Genomic DNA, 22296 nt, shown 5'->3' with positions numbered 1-22296 from the left:
GGAAACTCCAGGGGGGGGGGGGGGGTAAAAAAAAAAAAAAAAAAAAAAAAGTATGAGGATCGAACCCGAACCCTTGAGGCAAAGTTGTAAATTAAAGTGTGAAAAAAAACAAAAAAAACGTGACGTTAACCATTGCCCCACCGCGAGATGCTAACGGAAACATGTTTGAATTTATTTAATTACTTGGATTTGGCAGGTGCCCGTTTTAATGAGTTAATGAGGTCAAGTTTGACTGCGGGATAGTGTGGGAACGCTTCCCAAGATGTTATAGGAAAAAGACTAACCCACATGCGGGGAGCGAGAAATCTTGAACATTTATCTTCCCGAAATCGAGCAAATTAAATATACAGGCGAGCTTCATTGTTAACGCTGAGATATGATTTATATGTGATATAAAAAGTTTTAAAAAGTTGTGAAGCGACCGACCGCTTCTCTGAAAAAAGCCTTTTGTAGACATACAGAAAAAGCGAACACATACATTTTCGCTTTTATATTTATAGACTAGCGGGGGGTACCCGGCGATGCCCAGGTGTCTTGAGGTAAATCAAAACTCCGGGGATGGGGGGAGGGGTTTAAATAAATAAAAATGTTTTGGAAGGTAAGTATGAGAATCGAACCCGTACCCTTGAGTTGGAAATTAATGTGAAAAAAAAAAAAAAAAAAAAAAACGGGAAACGCTACCCATTAGGCCACCGCGACATACATACAACATACTCAGGTTTGAATTTATTTATTAAACTATAAAAACAGGCGTGCGCAATAAAAGTTAACTCTGCTGCTTCCATTTGACCTAATTAAGAAGGTCAAATAGAAGTCATGCAGTTGTTTACCCAAGTTAGACTGTTTTTGTTTTTTTCCCAACAGATGTTGGGGGGAGGGGAACCAGCTCCCAATTGTCCAGATAGAACAATTGTCTGATGTACAACATTGATCAAAGCTGATTGCTTCTGGACATTTCCCGGCGCAATGCCGAGAACGTTGTTCGTTGGATTTATTTGCTTCCCCACAGAGCAAATTAGGCATAAGACCGTTTTTTAATGTGGAGAGAGGGGGAGGGGGGAGGGAAAAGGAGAACCAGCTCCCGAGAGGTGGGAAATGGGAGCTGGATAGTAACTGTTGGTATGAAGGGTTGCCCTTACATTGACCAAGGTCAGATATGTGGGGTTACCCCCACATATGGTCTTTGCTAGTCATAGCTTGCAGCATCTGTCGGAACAGATACTACACTTTGATCTTGTCCCCTGTGCCGCCGAAGCGGGGGGGGGGGGGCGTGAGAACGTTGTTCGTTGTTAACTTTGAATTAGTTTCGCTTTTTATACGAACAAGCCTCATCAACATGCGAGAAGCCAAAATAGCAATGATTCTGTAAAAGTCGACGTAAATAAATCTAGATGCGACGCACTTTCCCAAATTGTACATATTATTATTTAGGACCCATATAAACAGTTGTAAGCGATCATAACGACCTCGGAACCATGTGCGAGAAAAGCCTTTTGAAGACATACACGAAATGGTCACACACATTTTGCCTTTTATATATATATAGATTACATTTCTTGTCCAAGTGACACAATTTCGTTAAACTTCCAGCTTAAGACTTAAAAATTTTTTTATTTTTTTTATTTCTCTACCTGGACTTCAGGCCACAATCAGTGTAGTATTCTGATGCTACATTTCGCCTTTTCTGTCCCGTCAGCGAAGGAGAAATCCTTCATGACTGAGACAATTTTTATGCCTGTTTCTATCCAGATTGACACTTTTTGGGAAGCTGGATTTTCCTCACATTAAAATCTGACCTTGTGTCTAACTGTCCTCGTGAGGAGGCAAGTAAATAAGAGCTTAACTAGAAACTGAGCATCTAAAATTATTTAAATATTGATTTGTATATAATTGAGTAGATTAGTGCCCATTCAATTATAATCCGCTGGAAAAAAAAAAAAAAAAAAAAAAAAAAAAAATATTGGAAGTGTGTGTGTGTGGGGGGGGGGTACTGCTCGCACACGTTAAGCAAAAAAAATTGTATTTCACCTTACTACGCGCATCCATGCGCGAACACATGTAAGAATAGCATAAACGATGGCAGGGAGTTGGCACAAAATAGTGTGAGGGTTCAGGGGTTAATACCATGCAAACGGTAAATTTGCGATGAGTTTGAATATCAGATTTGTTGTCAGCGACCCCGAAAACAAATTTTATTGGTTGGTGTTCTGTTGTAGTTAAAGTAAACATTTACAAAAAAAAAAAACTAATTCACCGTTAAAAACTAATGTAATGGATAAAAGTGCACACGTTACATATTAGTTTTTCAATTATATTTTTAAAATTTGATCAAAAATAACGCCGGATTGCTTTAAAATTATATATTCTGATAACCGAGCTCTAGTTAAGCTAATTATGTTCTAATAATATGAGCTCCAACTAAATATGTAAGAACATTTTTTTCATATTTTCAGTTTTTTTTTTAAATTTTGAATTCGTTCTGGAATAAAAAACAAAAAAAGAAAGTTTGTTTACAGTAAAGTAATTAATATCAGCTGCTGCTGCTTCTACAGATTGTTTTTAGATACTTTTTAAAAATAGAACGATTTTTTCCAGGTATCATGATTTTAAATTGCTCGGTACCACAATAGAAAGCCGGTTACATTTTTATTTTTAATGGATAAATGTAATAAGATTGATTTACTTAACAGTAGATTTTCAAAACTCGTCATATTGAAGTCTTTTTTTTTTAACACAACAAAAAAATGAGCTGTCAAAAGAATTTCGGACAACCAAATCTATCAAGAGTAATATCTAATTTCCAAATTTCATCACAAAATTCTTAAGAGAAACGGGGTACGACAAATCGGGAGGGGTCATTATAAAATCTTACCGAAAACGCTGTTTTATGATATTAACATTTTTAGCACTTTATTTGCTTAAAACTTGTTGCGGACCAGGATATAAATACCCTAACTCGCTACAACAAAAAATAATGAAACGAATTGAATGAAGGAAACAAAGAACTCAAATGCTGAAATAAAATAAACATGTTTATTTTCTGTTGAGAAATGAAAGTCTTAGGTGTACACGTGTTCATTCGGTCATTGACGACTACGCGCGCGGAACGAACGGGGAATGCAGTAGAGAAACGCAAAGTGGCAAACCGGCCTGTAGAAAGAGAGGGTTAAGCTGAGTAGAGAGTCACGCGCATGTCTGTGTTGATGGACCAAAACCGAAGGGGGAGATAGAGTGAGAAAGTCAATCCAGTTCATGGAGAGAGAAAGCATATGAAGTGTACGTGTGCTTATTCCACATTACAGTAGCAGGGAAAGTGACGTTAGGGCGCGCGGTCGGTTCGTTGATTCAACAGGTCGAATGCTGGTCCGGACAAAAAGGAAAGTCGACAGGTTTTGTTGACTTTTATACTGAGGTCAGTGTTCTGACTGCGCGTGTCTGGCTTTCACTTTAAAGGAAGTGACGTCACAGCTCAGGTGTGTGTATGTGCATGAATATGAGGCTGTGTATATGCGTGCATGTGTGTGTGCGTGCGTACGTGTGGGTGTATATATGTGAAGAAAAACATGTTTGCTTAAAACTCTTAAAATATATAATGTACATTATTATTTATTAATTTATTTGAAAGTATATTCATTTTCCAACAAAACGGTATTTTGAGGACATAAGATGCTTTGGTTTTTAAAATGTAACGATTTTAGCAGAACCCCCTTGAAATCCATAATCATCCAAAGCGTTTTATCGTCCGCGTGTATTGCTAAAGGAAGAATTACCAATATTTGATAATGTAGTAAATGCTCTCCCTACTTGCTACTCTTAGTTAATTGATAGCGTGCTGAATCCTATTATTACTTACACTGCAGCCATTCTTTTAACGAAGCTTTAGTAGAGCACAGAATTGAGAAGCTTTTCCCCTAGATTCCATTGGAATTCATGAGAACAATAAGTTATCTACTAGTAATGAAGAGAAAATAAATTTTAAAGAGTATCGTCCTCAGAGATGGAAAATGATGGATCAGCACCCATGGTGTCATGTGATAATTGGTATCATTTTAATTGTGCTGGGGTTAATGAGCAGGACATCATAGGAGAGTAGGCTTGTCCAAATTGTTTGAATAAAATGTCACAAGAAAATTCAATTTCATTCTAATTCCGAGCTGACGCTCGTTTTATTATTGTTTCTAGCTAAATGTGGTAACCTTCTTAACTTAAAAAAAAATTTAACTATATTAAACTTGTTCCTTGGGACAACCCTTGTTATTTGTCCTAATGGCAGATTTTAAATTTCCAAATTTTAATAAAAAAGTAATGAATATCCATTACTTTTTCCTCCTTTCCGTGGCAGTAGGTTAGAAATTTGACAATTACATCATGCCTCTCATTGTATTTGTTTTGAAACCAATCAAATCAGTTGATTATTATTATTTTTTTTTTAAATTTATTTATTTATTTTTTTATTACATTTTCACGCCACTTTGATGTAGAGATATAAGCTACAGGGGTACTATATAGGGAGTTGAGTAGCAAGATGTCTGTTCACATTGCACTAAACCTTCTGCATGTCAGTACAGTTGGGGAAGCAGGGACCCGGAATGGAATTCCAAAGTCTAGCAGTTCTGGGGAAGAAACTACTGGAGTAGAAAGCTCTCCTACATCTGTGTAGAGGTGGGATTTAGCTGCTAGTTGGGTTTGTCAGGGATATTTACGTCGAGGGGGTACAAGTGCTTGCAGTTTGTCAGAGCATTCACCATTAAAATACTTGTAGAACAGGCAGAGGGATACGTTTCGTCAATGAGACAGAGGCTGAAGCTTAGTTCAGAACCTATTAGGTTGGCGACTCTTTTTTGAACCCTGTCTAAGAGTGACAGACTAGTAGCAGATGCACTAGCCAAAATGTGACAACAATACTCCATAAATGGGAGAATGGTCGCCTTATAGAGGTACAAGATACTTTTAGGCATTAGTAGTTTTCTAGCACTGTAAAGAGTTAGGTTAGGTTAGGTTGGGTTTTACGACATATCAACCTTTTTTTTGGGGGGTTATTTAATGCCGAGGTCAGTCATTTTTTTTTTTTTTGTTAGATATTTTAACTTATTTAGTCAGCCTTTTTGGGTCATTAGGTGGTGGTGTTTTTTTGTTTTTTTTGGTGGGGGTGAAGTTGGATTGGGTAAAACTATATTCTTTTGTATAAATTGGCTTTTTTTTAGGAATGTTAGTATTTTGTTAGCATTGACTTTTTTAAATAGTTCTTTCAAATTGTTAACGTTGTAATTAGTTCTGCCGGATATGCTTGAGGTTGCCACAATCCAAAAGAAAGTGTTTTACAGTAAAGGGTTCTTGGCATGCCACACATTCTGGAGGGTCTTCTTTTTTTTTTAGCAGAAAGGAGGTGGGTTATGTGTGCATGTCCTATGCGAGTGCAGGACAAAACTACTTCCTCTCTATGCGATTTTCTGAAATTTGGTAAACATTTCTCTATTGTGGGTTTGATTTTAAAAAGTTTGTTTTGACAATTATTCCATTTTTTTTTGCCATTTCTTCATAATGAATCTATGTATTAGTTGTTTGTAGTCCGAGTGTAGAATTTTTAAATTGCTTACATCAAGATTAAGTGCATTTTTTGCAGCTCTGTTGGCTTTTTTGTTGCCTTGGATTTCAAAATGACTGGGTATCCAGCAGAATTTGATATTTTATTTTGTGAAAGAGTGTGTATTTTTTGTAATAGATTAATGAGTAGCGGGTTATTTAAATTTTGTTTTTTTTAGAGATTCGAGTACTGATAGGGAGTCTGAAAAAACTATAAATTTGTTGTAGGTGAGGTCAGTAATGAGATCTAGTGCCAGGTCTATAGCTGTGGCTTCAGCACTAATTAAAGTATGGTCTGGTAGTAGTCGCTTCTGGAAGGTAGTGCTATTGGCTATTATTCCGCATCCAGTTCTGTTGCCGTTCTTAGAACCATCTGTATAAATATGCTGATGATTTGGGTATTTTTCCTGAATGTTAAATAGTTTTTCTTGATAGTTCAGTGGATGAGTTTGATTTTTTTGGGGAGCTTGTTTAGTTCAAAGATAATTTCAGGTTGTTTTAGTAGCCAGGGTGGGAGGTTTAGTTGGTTGACCTCATGGATGTTCCTGATTGTGATACCTGCATCTTCCATTAATGGTTTCATACGAAGACCAAAAGGTTTTATAGCTTTTACCTTTTGGTCAAATAGGTTTTGGTAGTTGGGATTGAAGGCTGGATTTGATGGTTGTGATTTTTTCCTATCGTAGAGATTGCAATCTAGTGCGTTTGCAATACAATCGTAGGCAGGATTGTCTGGGCAAGAGAGAATTTTGGTTAAGTACTGTTAAGCTAATTTGTTGCGCCGAATTGATAATGGCGGTTCGTTGGCTTCTGTATAGAGACTATCGGTGGGAGAAGTTCGGAAGCCTGAGGCCCTAATGTTAAAGTGTCTAGTATCTTTATATATGATTTTCTGGTGGCATCATAAATGAAGCTGCCATAATCTAGTTTTGAGCGTACTAGTGATCTATATAGTTTCAGTAGGGTTTGTCTGTCCGCTCCCCAGTCTGTGTGGGCAATAACTGCATTAACTGGAGAGTTTTGTTGCATTTATTCTTTAAGTATTTAATATGAGAGGTGAATGCATTTATTCTTTAAGTATTTAATATGAGGGGTGAATGCGAGTCTTGTCTAATATTAACCCTAAGAATTTATGTTCATCGACAAGAGGAATCTGGGTATCATCTAGTTTTAAGAGGATCTGGGTGCACTTTTCTGAGCTGACAAAAGTGCACGCATTTAGTCTTATTAGTGGAAAACTTAAATCCATTTTCGGTTGTCCATTTTTTTTTTTAATTTGTCGATGCATAGTTGGAGTTGACGCTCAATTATATGGATATGCCTTGAGCTATATGCAATTAAAAAATCATCTACATATAGTGAGCAATCCACACCTTGGTTTATGCATTTAACGATATTGTTAATCTTTAGATTAAACAATGTTACAGATAAAATACTTCCCTGTGGTACTCCTGTTTCCGGTTCCTTAATATCAGAGAGGCATGTTCCTACACGGACATTAAATAATCTATTGTTGATAAAGTTGTTGATGAAGATGGGTAGTCTTCCTTTCAGTCCGGCTTCTTTGAGATCTTTCATGATACCATACCGCCATGAGGTATTGTAAGCTTTTTCCAGATCAAAGAATATAGCAGTCATATGCACTTTTTTTGTATAAATGCATTTCTGATAAAGGTTTCCAGTCGTATTAAGTGGTCTGTAGTGCTCCGTTGTTTTCGGAAACCGCGTTGAAGGTTGGTTAATACTTTATTTGTTTCAAGAAACCACATTAGTCTGGTGTTTATCCCTCTCTCCATCGTCTTGCACACACACAGCTTGTTAGAGCTATGGGGCGATAATTAGAGAGGTCAGATGCATCCTTCCCTAGTTTTGGTATGGGAATGACTGTGGCTTGTTTCCATATAGCTGGAAGGTTGCCATTGATCCAGATGTCATTAAGAATGGAAAGTAAGTACTTTAATGGTTGATCTGGTAGTTGGTTCAGGAATTCATGTTATCTCATTTGGTCCTTCAGCCGTGTTTTTTTAGTCAGCTTTTTTAATGAATCCTTTAGTTCTTGAATGGTAAAAAGTTTATTATAAACTTCTTCATTATTACTTTTAAAGTGTACGTTGTTTTTTTCTGATCCATGTTTAATAGTCTGGAATTTTTTATTGTAATTTTTGGATGAATTATTTGCAATAGTGTCTGCAAGCATGTTGGCTATGTCCTTTTTTTCGGTTATTTTTTTTGTTTATACAGAGGTGGTTGAGAGGGGAACTGGTGTTTTTTCCTGATATTTTCCATATGGTTTTGTCTTTGGTGCTATTGTTGATTTTGGACACAAAGTTTTTCCATGATTCACATTTGGCTTTTATTGTTCGCTGTGCTCTAGCTCTGCATATTTTGAAGTTGTTTAAATTCTGAGTAGTTGGTCTGTTGTTGAATTTTCTTAATGCAGCACATTGTAGCCCAATAGCCTTTTTGCAATCATCATTAAACCAGGGCTGATTATACTTGGTTGATACCTTTGTTTTCGGTATGCATTCCACAGCTATTGAGATGATGGTATCTGTAAAGTGAGTGATTGGGTCTTTCACATGTTTTCCAGGTAAGAATTTGTGTTTGCATAATGATTTAAATTTATTCCAGTTACCTTTTTTAAGGTAACAACGAGGAATTTTTGAGTTTGTTTCAGGATCAAAGTGTTCTAACATTGGGAAGTGGTCGCTTCCACAAGTGTCCTCGTGCACTGTCTAGTTGTAATCCATAAAGATACTAGGATCACTTATAGAGAGGTCAATTGCTGAGTATGAGTTTGTAGCAGAGTGAATAAAGGTTGTTTTTTGTTATTATATATGCATAGGTTGTTGTTAACACTTTCTCTAATGATTCCTTTTCTGTCTGTGTCTGAACTCCCAACTAACATTATGACTGTTAAAGTCACCTAATAATATGAAGGGGCAAGGAAGTTAGTTCATAAGTTTTTCTACCTCCGTTTCATCTATAGGGTCATTTGGGGGTAGATAGATGAAGCAGATTGTGACTGTTCTATGGTTGTGGTGGCAATTGCCTGTAAATTACTTTGTAGATTTATTTGGCTTTGTGCTGTGTTTTTGTTGATGAGAATGGATGTTCCTCCAGAAACTATTTGTTGTGTAATTATATTCAGTGACGTTACGGAGATTGATAGTTTCAGAGGGTTTTAAAAAAGTCTCTTGTAGGCATATTATAGTAGGGCAGAGATTGGATATTAGTAGAAGTAATTCATTCTTGTTGGCTTTTATACCTCTGCAATTCCATTGGATTATTTTGTCAGCTATAGTTTAGTTTTATGTTTTTGATTTTCTTTCATTTTATTAAGAATAACAGTAGTCGTTTTCTACTATTTGATTATGGAGGCTCGGAGGCTCTGTCGTCTGTTTCCAAGGATTTCAATTTGTTCTGATCTGTACTTCTGGTTTTTGACATGGAGCAAGATCTGTCTTTTTTGGGTTTTTCATTTATTTTCTGTTTGGTTAGTGTGAGATTTGATTTTTTTTTTTTGCGGAGGGTACTAGGCGATTATTCTTTTGGTTTTGGGATGTTTTCAGTTTGTGTGGGTTTTTTGGTAGAGAATTGTTTGATTTTTGGGATCTGGTGGGATTTTATTTTCAACTGTTTGGTAGTTATTTTCAAGCTTGAGTTGACAGCAGTTGCTGTAAGGTGGCCCTCAATGCCTCAACTAGTTCTTGAAGTGATTTTATGAGGGTAGAGATTTCCTTTAGTTCAATGTTTTTTATTGTTTTTAATTGATTTTTGGTTGCACCTGCATATGATCTAGTTGGTTCTGTTGTGGTGGCTGTTTCAATAATTTTTCTAGCTTCAGTAAAACTTATGTTTTTGGTATATTTTATTTTATTTTTTTTTCTTTGATCCAGTTTTGGCAGAGCGATGAGTATGCTGGATGGTTCTCTCCACAGTTTGGGCATTTTATATTTCCTTGGCATTCTGTTTCCTGGTGTTCATTACTGCTACATTTTGGGCATACTGTTTTTCTGGTGCAGTTGAAGTGACCAAATTTTTGGCAATTTAGGCAGCGAAGTGGTCTGGGGATATTTGTTTCTACTTTAATGTTAATATATCTAATCTTGAGTTCAGTTGGTGGGGTGGGAGCATTGAAAGTGAATATGTATGTGTTGGTGTTTGTTCGTTTCTTTTTATTGTAATTCTTTTAGTATCTAACTTTTTTATTTTTTTAGGTTTGTTTTTATTTCATCTAGAGAGCAGGTGTTTAGTTCTGGACATCTGATGACTCCCTTTGAGGTGTTGAGGGTTTTGTGAGGGTAGGCTTTGATGTTTATATCATGGAACTTTGTCCATGTTAAAATTTCTTCGGCACTACTTTTAGTAGATACTTGTATGAGTAAAGTTCCATTTTTTAATATTTTAATTTGTTTTGTGTTCAGATTTTTGTTGATAATTCTTTCGATTTTGAATGGGGACATTTTAGTTATTTGTGTGTTATCTTGCGATTCCAAGATTATATACTCCGGAAAGTTTGTGTTTTCATCTTCATCACTTTCTGGATGGGGTCTTAATTTTTTTGGAAGCCATAGAATATTTTTTGTTTTTTTTTATCATTCTTGCTCCCCACCCTCCTCGGAGCCCTAAATTAGGAGATGGTTGGGGGGGAGGGGACCCATTCGCCCAAGCATCTCAGGTATACAATGATGATATACTCAAACAGTGAGTATAGCTGCTTATGATGATTTTCATTTCCTCAGATCCAGCAAGGTTTAGAAAGGGTTAGTTGTCAATAGCATCAGTTTTCACCATCTGATTGGCCCTTGCCACTGCCTTCTAATGATAGTATGTGTGTGTGTGTGTGTGTGTTTTTTTTTTTTTTTTTTATAAGTGTAATGTGTTTGTATTTCTCTTTTTGTGGGGGTTTACTATTATTAGGGACTGTCATGACTAGCCGGTTGATTAGGTCAAGCCTGCCTGACCACCCGTCTAGCCGAAGTAAGGGCCAAAGTGGAGTGCTGCTAACTCATGGCCACTTGGTTCCAAGGTCATGAGGTGCTCAGCCACCAGGATCCCGTTCTAAGGCATTATGGGTCGCCACCTACAGCTAACAGGTGGCCCCATTGAGGAACTTTTACTCTCTGCAGGGGGGCAGTCGGTGTATTCTGATACTCCTCTGACAGGGTCTGGGAGTGGGGGGTGAATAAAAAGGGGAGGGAGAGGGGCTGTTTTTGTTTTTGCAGAACAAAATTAAGTTTTACAAAAAGATCAGAAAACAAAAAACATCAATGTAGGTGCATTTCGTCTCAGGAAGCCAAAGGACAGCCTGATCTGGTAGCACCAGACGAATATGAAGAAAATATTTGTCAGGTACTGGATTGCGGTTTGCAAAGAACAATCGCGACAAGGGAAAGCAAAAGGAAATCGACTGTATTCATTGACGACAATAAATATGTAACAAAGATACCGGGACAGGTCTTTTGTAGTTTATGGAGAGGCGCTGAAAGGGAGCAGTAGAACAGATCAGTGTATTATTAGTAGAATTGAGGTTTTATTTTGGCACAAGTCTTACATTCAGATGTCACACGCCAGACTTCATCAATTGAATATGGCATATTTTGTGACCTTACAAAATGCCAAAAGCGCTGTACTCCAGGATGTATTAATGTGTAGTAACTTTAGTTCCTCCAAGGAAGAAGTAGCAGCACCACATACTCTCTATAATGCATCAGCAACAATGTTTTCACTTCTGAGACTGTTTTATGTCGTATGATAACGGGAGAAGTTCCATTTTCCGCTGTATAATTTTATTGTTTTTAACTTTTCCTCGGTTAGCAGGTTTAAACATAAAAGATACGGCTTGCTGGTCTGTTACAATAGTAAAGTGCTTCCCAGCAATTGGAAGGAGGAGGCATTTGTAAAAGAGGTTTCAAATGCTCAGGATCTGGTTGCATAGTCCCGTTACAAATTTGGTAACCAAGCAAATGGATGGAATGAAGTGAAAACTGATTTTTCTTGGATTATTTCAAGATTAGATGTCGAGGCAGCCTTTAAAAAAACATGACAAATTAACATCATGTTCCTCCTGAGTTTTACCGCAAATAGTACTATCATCTATATATGAAAAAGTTCCAGATAATTTGTTGTCAGAAATGAAAGAATTCATAAACCGTTGAAAAGCAGAAACCCATTTAGTGACACCCATGGGTATTCTTTTGAAATGGTACAAATGATTTCCAGCTTGAAAGGTCATGTAGGGCCAATCTTTGAGACAAATTTCGATCTGGTAGTACACTTTGGATAAGTCAATTGTACTAAATATACGATATTGGGCTATTTGGTTCACGAGATCCTCAATCAGAGGCAAAGGGTACGCATCAAGTAAGGTGAAATGCTTAATAGTTTGGGAGAAATCAACTACCAATCATTTCTTTTTATTAAGCGACAAAGTCACAACAATCTGAGCATGCCATGGTGAATAAATTGTTTCAATTACATCATTCTCAAGCAGTTGTAGAATTTCCTTTTCAATGAATCGAGCATCGTCCGCATGGTAATTTCGGGATTTAGTAGCAATAGGTTTGCAATCAGGGGTTAAGTTTCAAAACAATTTCAAAGGGGCACAGCTTATCTTGGTTAGGACGCAGATTTTTAGAATATTCTGAGGTCCACCAAAAGAAATAGTGATACCCTGATGTAGTTTTAAAAAGGCACTCCGAGTATAATATCCATACAGGAATCAGGAAGCACTGTAAAGTCAATTTCTTTATACTTGCAACCATTGAAGTAAATATTCTCCATGCAATATTCAGATAGTTTGAGGGAAACGGCAGATGATGCCATGGAAATTACAGTATTACGTTTTGAAGTAGACAGCTTCATTGTCTTAACAATACAAGCATGGATAAAGTTATCAGAACTGCCGGTGTCTATGAGAACAGATAATTTTCTTCCTTTTAATTCAACAATTTTAGTAATGGGAGGGCACCTATCACCATCTTTAGCATGTGCTACCATAATAGCAGAAGTAGAACGTGAAGGTGTGAGCATAGCAGAATGGCAAACTTTGGAGAAATAACCGAGTTTACCACAGTTTCGACATACCTTATCGCAGGCAGGACAATGACGGCGATCATCCTTAAAGTGACATGTCCTTCCACAGTTGTAACACTTGCTATGAGCAGGAAGAGAAACAGAAAATTGTACAGAGTCACACCCCATACGAGAACCAATAGAATCAGAAATTTTAGTAATAGTGGCTTTCTCGGCAGGATCAGACGTAGTTGAAAGTACCTGACATTACAGGGATGTGTTTTTAGCCAATCGCATTGCAAGAAAAGAGAATTTTAAAATATTTTCCCTAACAGTTCTCTGGGAGCTGGTCTATCTATGATAAAAGGGGGCAAACATGCCATAACCAGTCAGTCGAGTCCAAAGTCACAGTCAATCAACCAGCATGGTGTAATCGCCGACTCCATTGGGTTTTTCGACGTTAAACAACCACCTTTGCGTGCATCATTCATCAAACTTCTCCACATGGAAATACCAGAGCAGTGAGAAGTAATACTCCTTTGCTGAACATTTTAACTTTATTACCTTCTCATGCTGAATCAACACATGCACACAAAAATACAACATTGTCATTCGCCTTTTTTCTATTGTTAAATAAAAGTCATATTGAACTTTTAAAATTCGCCTTTGTCTTAATGCCATTTCTGACAACCTTTTTATTTTTATTAGGGGTTGGGAAACATTTACCTATGTTCACATCATGACCGTGGTGCGTGGTACTAGTCATCGGTGAATGTTGACCCCCCCCCCCACACACACAAGTGGTGACATCTGCCGTTCAAAAGGTCCCCACAGGCTTTTGAAACTTTTTCGCCTGCTTTTTGTTTTTTAATAAAACGTTCGGTATTTGTGCTGAAATAACGTTATTTCGAAAGCCATTCTTAAGATGGGGACGGGAGGGAGTGCATATATGTATATTTTTATGTTTATGGCTTTCGAAATAATGTCATTTCACCACGAGTCAAGGAGTGCAAAATAGGGAAAATTGAAATTTTCCATAATTCGCCCGACACCAAAATTTTTTGCTTTATTTTTATTCATTCTTTATTATTGTTTTTATTATTTATTTTGGTATTTTTTTAGTTTACCGACCCCTGGGCATTCACCTTTAATTAGTCGACTTTTATAGGTTTCGGGTATGTTGAGACGAATATCGCATTCATTTTTTGCGCAAACAAGTAGTTATCCATATTTGAAGACATTCAGGATCCAACGTAACTACTATTGTTTTTGCTGGCGGCCATCTTGTTTCCCATTTAGGAAAAAAAAAAAGGAAAAAAGAAAAAAAGGAAAAAAAAAAAAAAAACACCGAAAAGAGCCAAACGGAGCCAAAACATGACCCAAAAAACATTTTTCGGCTTCCGGATATTTTTTCGCTTTCTGACATTGAAACGGACAATCTTTTTTTTTTCACTTTCTTAATTATATTCATTTTTTTTTTCTTTTTTTTTTTTTAACTTTCTTACTAAACTGAGCGCGCACACGTAGTCACTTGACGTTTCACAAGGTGCATGAATACATGGCGGACATTTTAAATAACACATTGATTTTTTTTTTCAAGATTAGGTCCACCTCCATAATTCTTTTAAATGACGACTTTTATAAGTTTTCTGTGCTAGATACGGAAATCGCATTGTAATCTTGTAGAAATAAGTAATTACAGAGATACAAAAAGTTGTATTATGCATTGTATTCTTTGGCGGCCATCTTTTTTACGCGGGCCCTCTTGCACTTTAAGTAAATGGAAATTAGGAAGATAAAGGAACAGCAGTCGTTCGACACCGGTTGAAAGAATGCAATTGATTGGATAGAGAAATTATGACGTCATTTTATAACTAAAATGGATTGACAATATTAGAAAACAATTTTTTTTAAAAGATTATTTTTATTAATGCAGGATTTTTTTAAAGACAATTTTTTAGGCATAATTTTAATTAATTAGAAATGACAAAAAGAAACGATACTGAAATTGACAATATTAGAAAACAGAATTTTTTGTTAATAAATGATTGTTTTAGAAATAAATAAATACACGCATGACAAAAAAAAAAAAAAAAAAAAAAAAAAGGTCTATGAGATGAATATGAAGAAAGTGGGAAAAAAACTTGGTACTGGTCGCGGTAAGAGTTCCCTGCCGAACACCCTCAAAAAACAATGACTTCTCCCCACGCAGGCACAAAGGACATGTTTTAGTTGCCATAGTAACAAAACGATCCTTAATTTTTATCAACATTGTTTTACTGTTTATGAATATGGAAATAAAATACATTACTACACATTTATTAATAATATCTCACTTTTAATCACTTTTATCGACTTTTTTCAAACTTTTTAATAGCATTTTCTTTTTAAATGACAACGTTAATGTTTATGAATATTGAAATAAAATACATTACTACACATTTATTAATAACTAACGGGGGTACCCGGCGTTGCCCGAGTGTTTGTTTCCGGGACGGGGGGGGGGGTTAAAAAATGTTATGGTAGGTAAGTAGGAAGGATCAAACCCGGAGTCATGAGTAAAAGTAGGAAAATAAAGTGTGAAAAAAAAAAAAAAAACATCTGCAACGTTAACAGTTCGGCCACCAAGAAAAGTCCATTCCAGTTGTTTAGGAAAAAAAAAAAAAATTAAAAAAAAAAAAAAAACGACTACGGTAGGTCGGCACGAACGTGAAAATATAATGTTAATTGTCCAGCACGCTAACCACTACGCCACAGAGCACTGCAGCTTAGTTTAGTGATTTTAAATAACTTCACATGAAAGAACTACGAAGCCAAACCGGTGTTCTCTTCTCAACTGTTCCTTGTCAACGATCCCCAAACGGTGTTAAGTGGTGGCAGGGGGAGGAGGAATTTATTAGAGAGAAAATATTTTACCACTTCCATTGATCTTAACCGATTTTGGCCGTGACTTCTCAGCAGAAAAAGTATAGAAATCTAAGATTATCGAGGAATTTGAGAAATAATAAGCCTGTAACACACCTCAGATATTGTTCTGCCATTTGTGTATATTATATTTGCATGAAATATCTTGATTTTTAATCCTATTAAGGTCAAAATCCGACGGGAAAAAATGAGTTCATTTTATTTATATAGAGATATCTCACTTTTAATCACTTTTATCGACTTTTTTAAAACTTTTTTTTACTTTTTAATAGCATTTTCTTTTTAAATGACAACGTTAATGTTTATGAATATTGAAATAAAATACATTACTACACATTTATTAATATCTTTTTTTTTTTTACTGTTTATGTGTCAATTTTATCGACTTTTTCTTTTCTTATATTGAAATATTATATATATGAAATATTGAAATTATTCTTATATTGAATATTGAAATAAAAGACATTACTACACATTTATTAACAATATCTTTTTTTTTTTACTGTTTTACTGTTTGTGTCACTTTTATCGACTTTTTCTTTTGTTTTAAATGACTACGTTTTACTGTTTATGTCTCACTTTTATCGACTTTTTCTTTTTTAATAGCATTTTCTTAAAATGAATATTAAAATAATTGGGTTTGTATTACTGTACACAGATTCGAAAAAGTTGTCAAAAAACAAATATATAACAAATAAATGTTATCAAAGGCAAGATAATTTACTTTTCTACCAAACTGGATATATTTTTCGTGTTTTTATTCAATGTAACATATTTATTCAGCTCGAAACCCATGCAGTGTTTACCGATGTATTGGAAAATTCAAGATGGCGTCTTATTCTCTCTTTAACACGGTAAGTGTGGGAAAAGATGTTATAAATAAAAAACTGGATAAAATACTGTTAAAAACTCGCTCAATATATGTTACCGTGACATAGGTTGACATATATTCGGCGGGTTTTTAATAGTATTTTGTAAGGTTTTTATTTATAACACCTTTTTCCATACTTACGGTGTTAAAGAGGGTGTGAGACGCCATCTTGAATTTTCCAATACATCGGTAAAGACTATGTTTTTCGAGCTGAATAAATGTTACATTGAATAAAAACACAAAAAATATATCCAGTTCGGCAGAAAAGTAAATTATCTTGCCTTTGATAACATTTATCTGTTATATATTTGTTTTTGACAACTTTTTCGAATCTGTGTACAGTAATACAAATCCAAGAAAAGTAACTAAACAATTTTTTATAATCTTTATAAAGTAAAAAAAAAGTTAAAAAAAGTCGATAAAAGTGATTAAAAGTGAGATATTATTAATAAATGTGTAGTAATGTATTTTATTTCAATATTCATAAACATTAACGTTGTCATTTAAAAAGAAAATGTTATTATAAAGTAAAAAAAAAAGTTTAAAAAAGTCGATAAAAGTGATTAAAAGCGAGATATCTCTATATAAATAAAATGAACTCATTTTTTCCCGTCGGATTTTGACCTTAATAAGATTAAAAATCAAGATTTTTCATGCAAATATAATATGCACAAACAGCAGAACAATATCTGAGGTGTGTTATAGGCTTATTATTTCTCAAATTCCTCGATAATCTTAGATTTCTATACTTTTTCTGCTGAGAAGTCACGGCCAAAATCGGTTAAGATCAATGGAAGTGGTAAAATATTTTCTCTCTAATAAATTCCTCCTCCCCCTGCCACCACTTAACACCGTTTGGGGATCGTTCACAAGGAACAGTTGAGAAGAGAACACCGGTTTGGCTTCGTAGTTCTTTCATGCGAAGTTATTTAAAATCACTAAACTAAGCTGCAGTGCTCTGTGGCGTAGTGGTTAGCGTGCTGGATAATTCACATTATATTTTCACGTTTGTGCCGACCTACCGTAGTCGTTTTTTTTTTTTTTCCTAAACAACTGGAATGGACTTTTCTTGGTGGCCGAACTGTTAACGTTGCAGATGTTTTTTTTTTTTTTTTCACACTTTATTTTCCTACTTTTACTCATGACTCCGGGTTTGATCCTTCCTACTTACCTACCATAACATTTTTTAAAACTCCCCACCCCCGTCCCGGAAACAAACACTCGGGCAACGCCGGGTACCCCCGCTAGTTATTAATAAATGTGTAGTAATGTATTTTATTTCAATATTCATAAACATTAACGTTGTCATTTAAAAAGAAAATGCTATTAAAATGTAAAAAAAAAAGTTTTAAAAAAGTCGATAAAAGTGATTAAAAGTGAGATATTATTAAATGTGTAGTAATGTATTCTATTTCAATATTCATAAACAGTAAAACAATGTCGATAAAAATTAAGGATCGTTTTGTTACTATGGCAACTAAAACATGTCCTTTGCGCCTGTGTGGGGAGAAGTCATTGTTTTTTGAGGGTGTTCGGCAGGGAACTCTTACCGCGACCAGTACCAAAAACTTTTTTGCGCATTTCATTAAAAGAAAACTGTTTACGCAGGGTCCACGTATCCCGTGAAGTACTTTCTTTTTTTTTTTAATTTTTTTTTATTTAGTATAAAACAGATTTTTTTTTATTTAGTATAAAACAGATTTTTTTTTATTTAGTATAAAACAGATTTTTTTTTACCAACTAAACAAAGATAATTAGAACTGATATTGTTCTCTGATACATATTGTACGCGGAAATATTCTTTTACAATAATTTCAATTCTTAAATTCTATCTTAACTTAAATTTTTTTTTTAATTCTAAAAATACTATTAATTATTAAATACTTAGTTATTAAATTCTTTTCCAGTTCTTTTTCAATTTTATCAATATTTCATTTCTCTATCCAATCAAATTGCATTCTTTCAACCGGTGTCAAACGACTGTTGTTCCTTTTTTATTTCCCTAATTTCCATTTACTTAAAGTGCAAGAGGGCCTAAAAGTCGTCATTTAAAACAAAATTGTGGAGGTGGACCTAATCTGAAAATTTACCAAATATTTTTTTGTAGATTTCGGTGTGCTAAAAACGAATCTGAAAACCGTTTCCGTCGCAAAAAGAAAGTTTTCATGATATGTTAGAAATTTCAGAATGCAAGGGCGATAACCGCGTGATCTACAATCACGCGATTATTTCAACCAATGGTATTGCGTTGTTCAGTTGCTAAGGAGGATTCAGAATTGGCGGGAATTTGTGTTTCAAAAAACAGATTCAACTCGGCGCCGAATAAGACGGACGCACGTAATCTCGCTCCGTGCCTATTGAACTAAGGCATGGTTCTAAAAAACAGATTTCATCAGGACGTCAGAGAAGACTGACGCACATAATCTCGCTCCGTGCCTATTGAACTAAGGCATGGTTCTAAACCAAGATTTTGACAGGACGCCGAATAAGACGGACATGTAATCTCGCTTTGTGCCTATTGAACTAAGGCACGGTTCTAAAACAAGATTTCAATATGATGTCGAGCAAAGCCGACACGCGTAATCTCGCTCTATGCCTAATGAACTAAGACATGGTTCTACCCCATTTATTTCTCCGCTCATTTAAATGCGGATACTAGCCAGAGGCTAAAATGTTCAACGGATTAATTACTCCATTTTCATTGCCCGCAAAAGGGCATATTATTTATGAACATCGGTCGCAAAGTGCGTTGTTCATATCGACAGTCTGGAAGGATTTCAAACCCTCAACCAATTCTACGAGCAGCCGATTCTACCAGCATCTTCAACAAGAAGAAATCTACCATCGCCTTTCAATGCATGAACTACAACTACCATCGCCTTTCTAGGCAAGAACTACCCGCCATTTGGCAGAAGCTAAAGAGGGCACTCTTTTGCAATATGGACTCCTTTTTTACCCTTTTGTAAATAAAATTATTCTTGGATTTAAGGTGAGCCTTTGTTGCTTTTCTGAGTCTCTTTCATTCTGCCATAGGCAAAAACGGGTAAGATAATTTCTTACAGATATGAAGAAATTACTTTTCCGAAAAGTGGGTGATCACTTTTTGATGTAAATTTAACTTACCACCTGAGAGAGAGGGGCATTTTTTTGTGTGTTTATTGGCTAAAAAGTTTTTTTTGTTTGATTTCTTTTGCATGGTATTAACCCCTGAACTCTGGGAATATTTTCAATTTCACAGCCCAGCAGCCTTCGTTTACGCTACTTGCGTACCAAACTGCCTGGTCACAGTGTAGTATTGGCGAAAAATTAAAATTAGACGAAAAACAAGTACTTTTCCAAATATTAATTAAACCATGTAATTCTATATGTTATCACGGGTGGCCATTTTGTACGCGCAAGCACGCGCACATGGCCTTAAAGTAAAATAATACCGATTTTTCTTTATTTTTTAATTTCCTCGTGTCTTTATTGAAAGATAAAAACAGAAAAACGGTAAATATCCAGATACGCTACAGCACCGACCACATTTTTATAGGTCGCTGACAACGAATCTAATAGTTAAACTTGGGGCAAATTTACCGTTTGCATGGTATTAACCCAGCTGAACCCACGAACTACTTTCCACCATTTTGCAGCTTCCGTTTACGCTACGCATAAACGACGGCTTCACAAAGCAAACTACGCTACGCGCGTGGAAAATTTGAAATTAGATTAAATTGAAATAAAGCAAGAAAAGAAAAGCACACCAAGTTATGGGGGGGGGGGTGTAATTTATTTTTTTTTTTTTTTCTCCAGAACATAGAATTTTCGAATTTTCAAAAATACATTATAGCACTTTCTGGGTAGAAAATTTAAAATTAGATGAAAAAGAAATAAAACAAGAAAAGGAAAGCACTCCAATTTTGAGACAGAGGGGGGGGGGGTAATTTAATTTTTTTTTTTTTTTTCTGGAACATAGAATTTTCAAATTTTCTAAAAGTAACGCCGCACCGATATTTACCAATTAGAACACCATTTAACACCCCGAATGTAAACAGTAAAATCTTCGAAAAATGTTAAATGGTGTGCGTTACTTACGGAAAAACGGTTAACTAAACGGCAGAAGAAGAAGCACCTATTAAGCAACATAAGTTCTATAATTGAATCCTCCTCCCGCAGAAAAGAAAAACAAAAATGTTTGGTGCTTATATTTTTGTAAACCGCATTAAAAACTACGGGAGACAAAATGTTAAAAAAAAAAAAAAAAAAAAAAAAAAAAAAAAAATGGTCCCCCAATTTGTTGTACTTTCTTTAATTGTAAGTCATTAAATTTTGATTGATACGCCATGTGAGAAGGCAGTTTGCTTGGTGAAGCAAGCCGTCGTTTATGCTGCAGCGCGCGTAGCGTAAACGGAAGCTGCAAAATGGTGAAAAGTAGTTCGTGGGTTCAGGGGTTAATACTATGCAAACGGTAAATTTGCCCCAAGTTTAACTATCAGATTCGTTGTCAGAAATTAGAGTGGTCGGTGTTCTGTTGTAGCGTATCTGGATATTTACCAGAAAAACTAATCGAACCAACCTTTTTGCCAATAAACACTAAAATGCCCCCTTCAGGTAGCCCAAAAGATGAATTTTAAGTTAAATTTACATGGACAAGTGATCACCCACTTTTCGAAAAAGTAATTTCTTCATATCATGAAAACTATTTTTTGGTATTATTATACAAACACCGTGACAGCGTTAGGGTTAGGGTTAGGGTTAAGGTTTAGGGTTAATTCGCTGTCACGGTGTTTGTATAGTTTTACCTATTTTTTTTTGCGACGGAAACGGTTTTCGGATTCGTTTTTAGCACACCGAAATCTACAAAAAAAAATATATATATATATATATATATATATATATTTGTTATATACAAACGTCAGACGTACGGCCTTAACGTAAAATTTTACCAACACTGAAATTTTTTTATAGCTGAATATTACATTAAATAAAAACACTAGAAAATTATCCAGTTAGGTAGAAAAGTAACTTATCTTGCATTTGATAACATTTATTTGTTATATATTTGTTTTTGATAACTTTTTCAAATCTGTGTGTACAGTAATACAAACCCATTTTTTTTTTTTTTTTTTTTAAATAATAACATTTTACCTGTTGGTGTCTGTTGAAGAATAAGCTTCGGGGAGGATATCCAAGTTTCGTAAAAAAAATGCAATATGTTTTAGTCGGAAAAAATCCTTATTCCAGTCTTCGGATTCTCTTTTTAAATTGGTCGGCGGCATGATCGGATTGCAATTCGTAAACGACACAACAGGAACTCTTGAGCGAGTTCAAAATGATCTCCTTTTTAAAAGAGTTCCGCCGCGGCGATCCGATCACAACTTTGTTTAATAATAATTCTTTTCTTAGAGAATAACTTGCATTTTTATACAAAAGCGAAAAGTTGTTGTCATTGGGTGGACGTTGTCGAGAGTCCCCACCCCTCTAAATTTCACATTTTTAAAAAACTTTTGGGTTTGTATTACTGTACACTGTGTACAGTAATACAAACCCAAAAGATACACATAGATTCGAAAAAGTTGTCAAAAAACAAATATATAACAAATAAATGTTATCAAAGGCAAGATAAGTTACTTTTCTGCCAAACTGGATATATTTTTTGTGTTTTTATTCAATGTAACATGTTTATTCAGCTCGAAAAACATACAGTGTTTACCGATGTATTGGAAAATTCAAGATGGCGTCTCACACCCTCTTTAACACCGTAAGTATGGAAAAAGGTGTTATAAATAAAAAACTATACAAAATACTATTAAAAACCCGCCGAATATATGTCAACCTATGTCACGGTAACATATATTGAGCGAGTTTTTAACAGTATTTTATCCAGTTTTTTATTTATAACATCTTTTCCCACACTT

At 35.2% G+C, this 22296-nt stretch overlaps 1 protein-coding gene across 1 annotated transcript in view; it reads right to left on the bottom strand.

Moving 5' to 3' along the window:
* Positions 1 to 21708, bottom strand: part of LOC145259877 (uncharacterized) — a 74028-nt gene extending 52320 nt beyond the window's left edge. The window contains exon 1 of the mRNA XM_080117756.1: positions 21527 to 21708. The gene's annotated coding sequence lies outside the window, so the exon portion shown is untranslated. The remainder of the gene's footprint in view (positions 1 to 21526) is intronic.
* Between the last annotated feature and the right edge of the window lie 588 nt (positions 21709 to 22296).

This window comes from Euprymna scolopes, chromosome 35 (assembly GCF_053919585.1).
Source record: "Euprymna scolopes isolate OS-2025 chromosome 35, ASM5391958v1, whole genome shotgun sequence".
In the NCBI taxonomy this organism is placed as follows: Eukaryota; Metazoa; Mollusca; class Cephalopoda; order Sepiida; family Sepiolidae; genus Euprymna; species Euprymna scolopes.
Note: the sequence above shows the minus strand (reverse complement) of the source record. Positions and strands in the feature narration are given on the sequence as shown.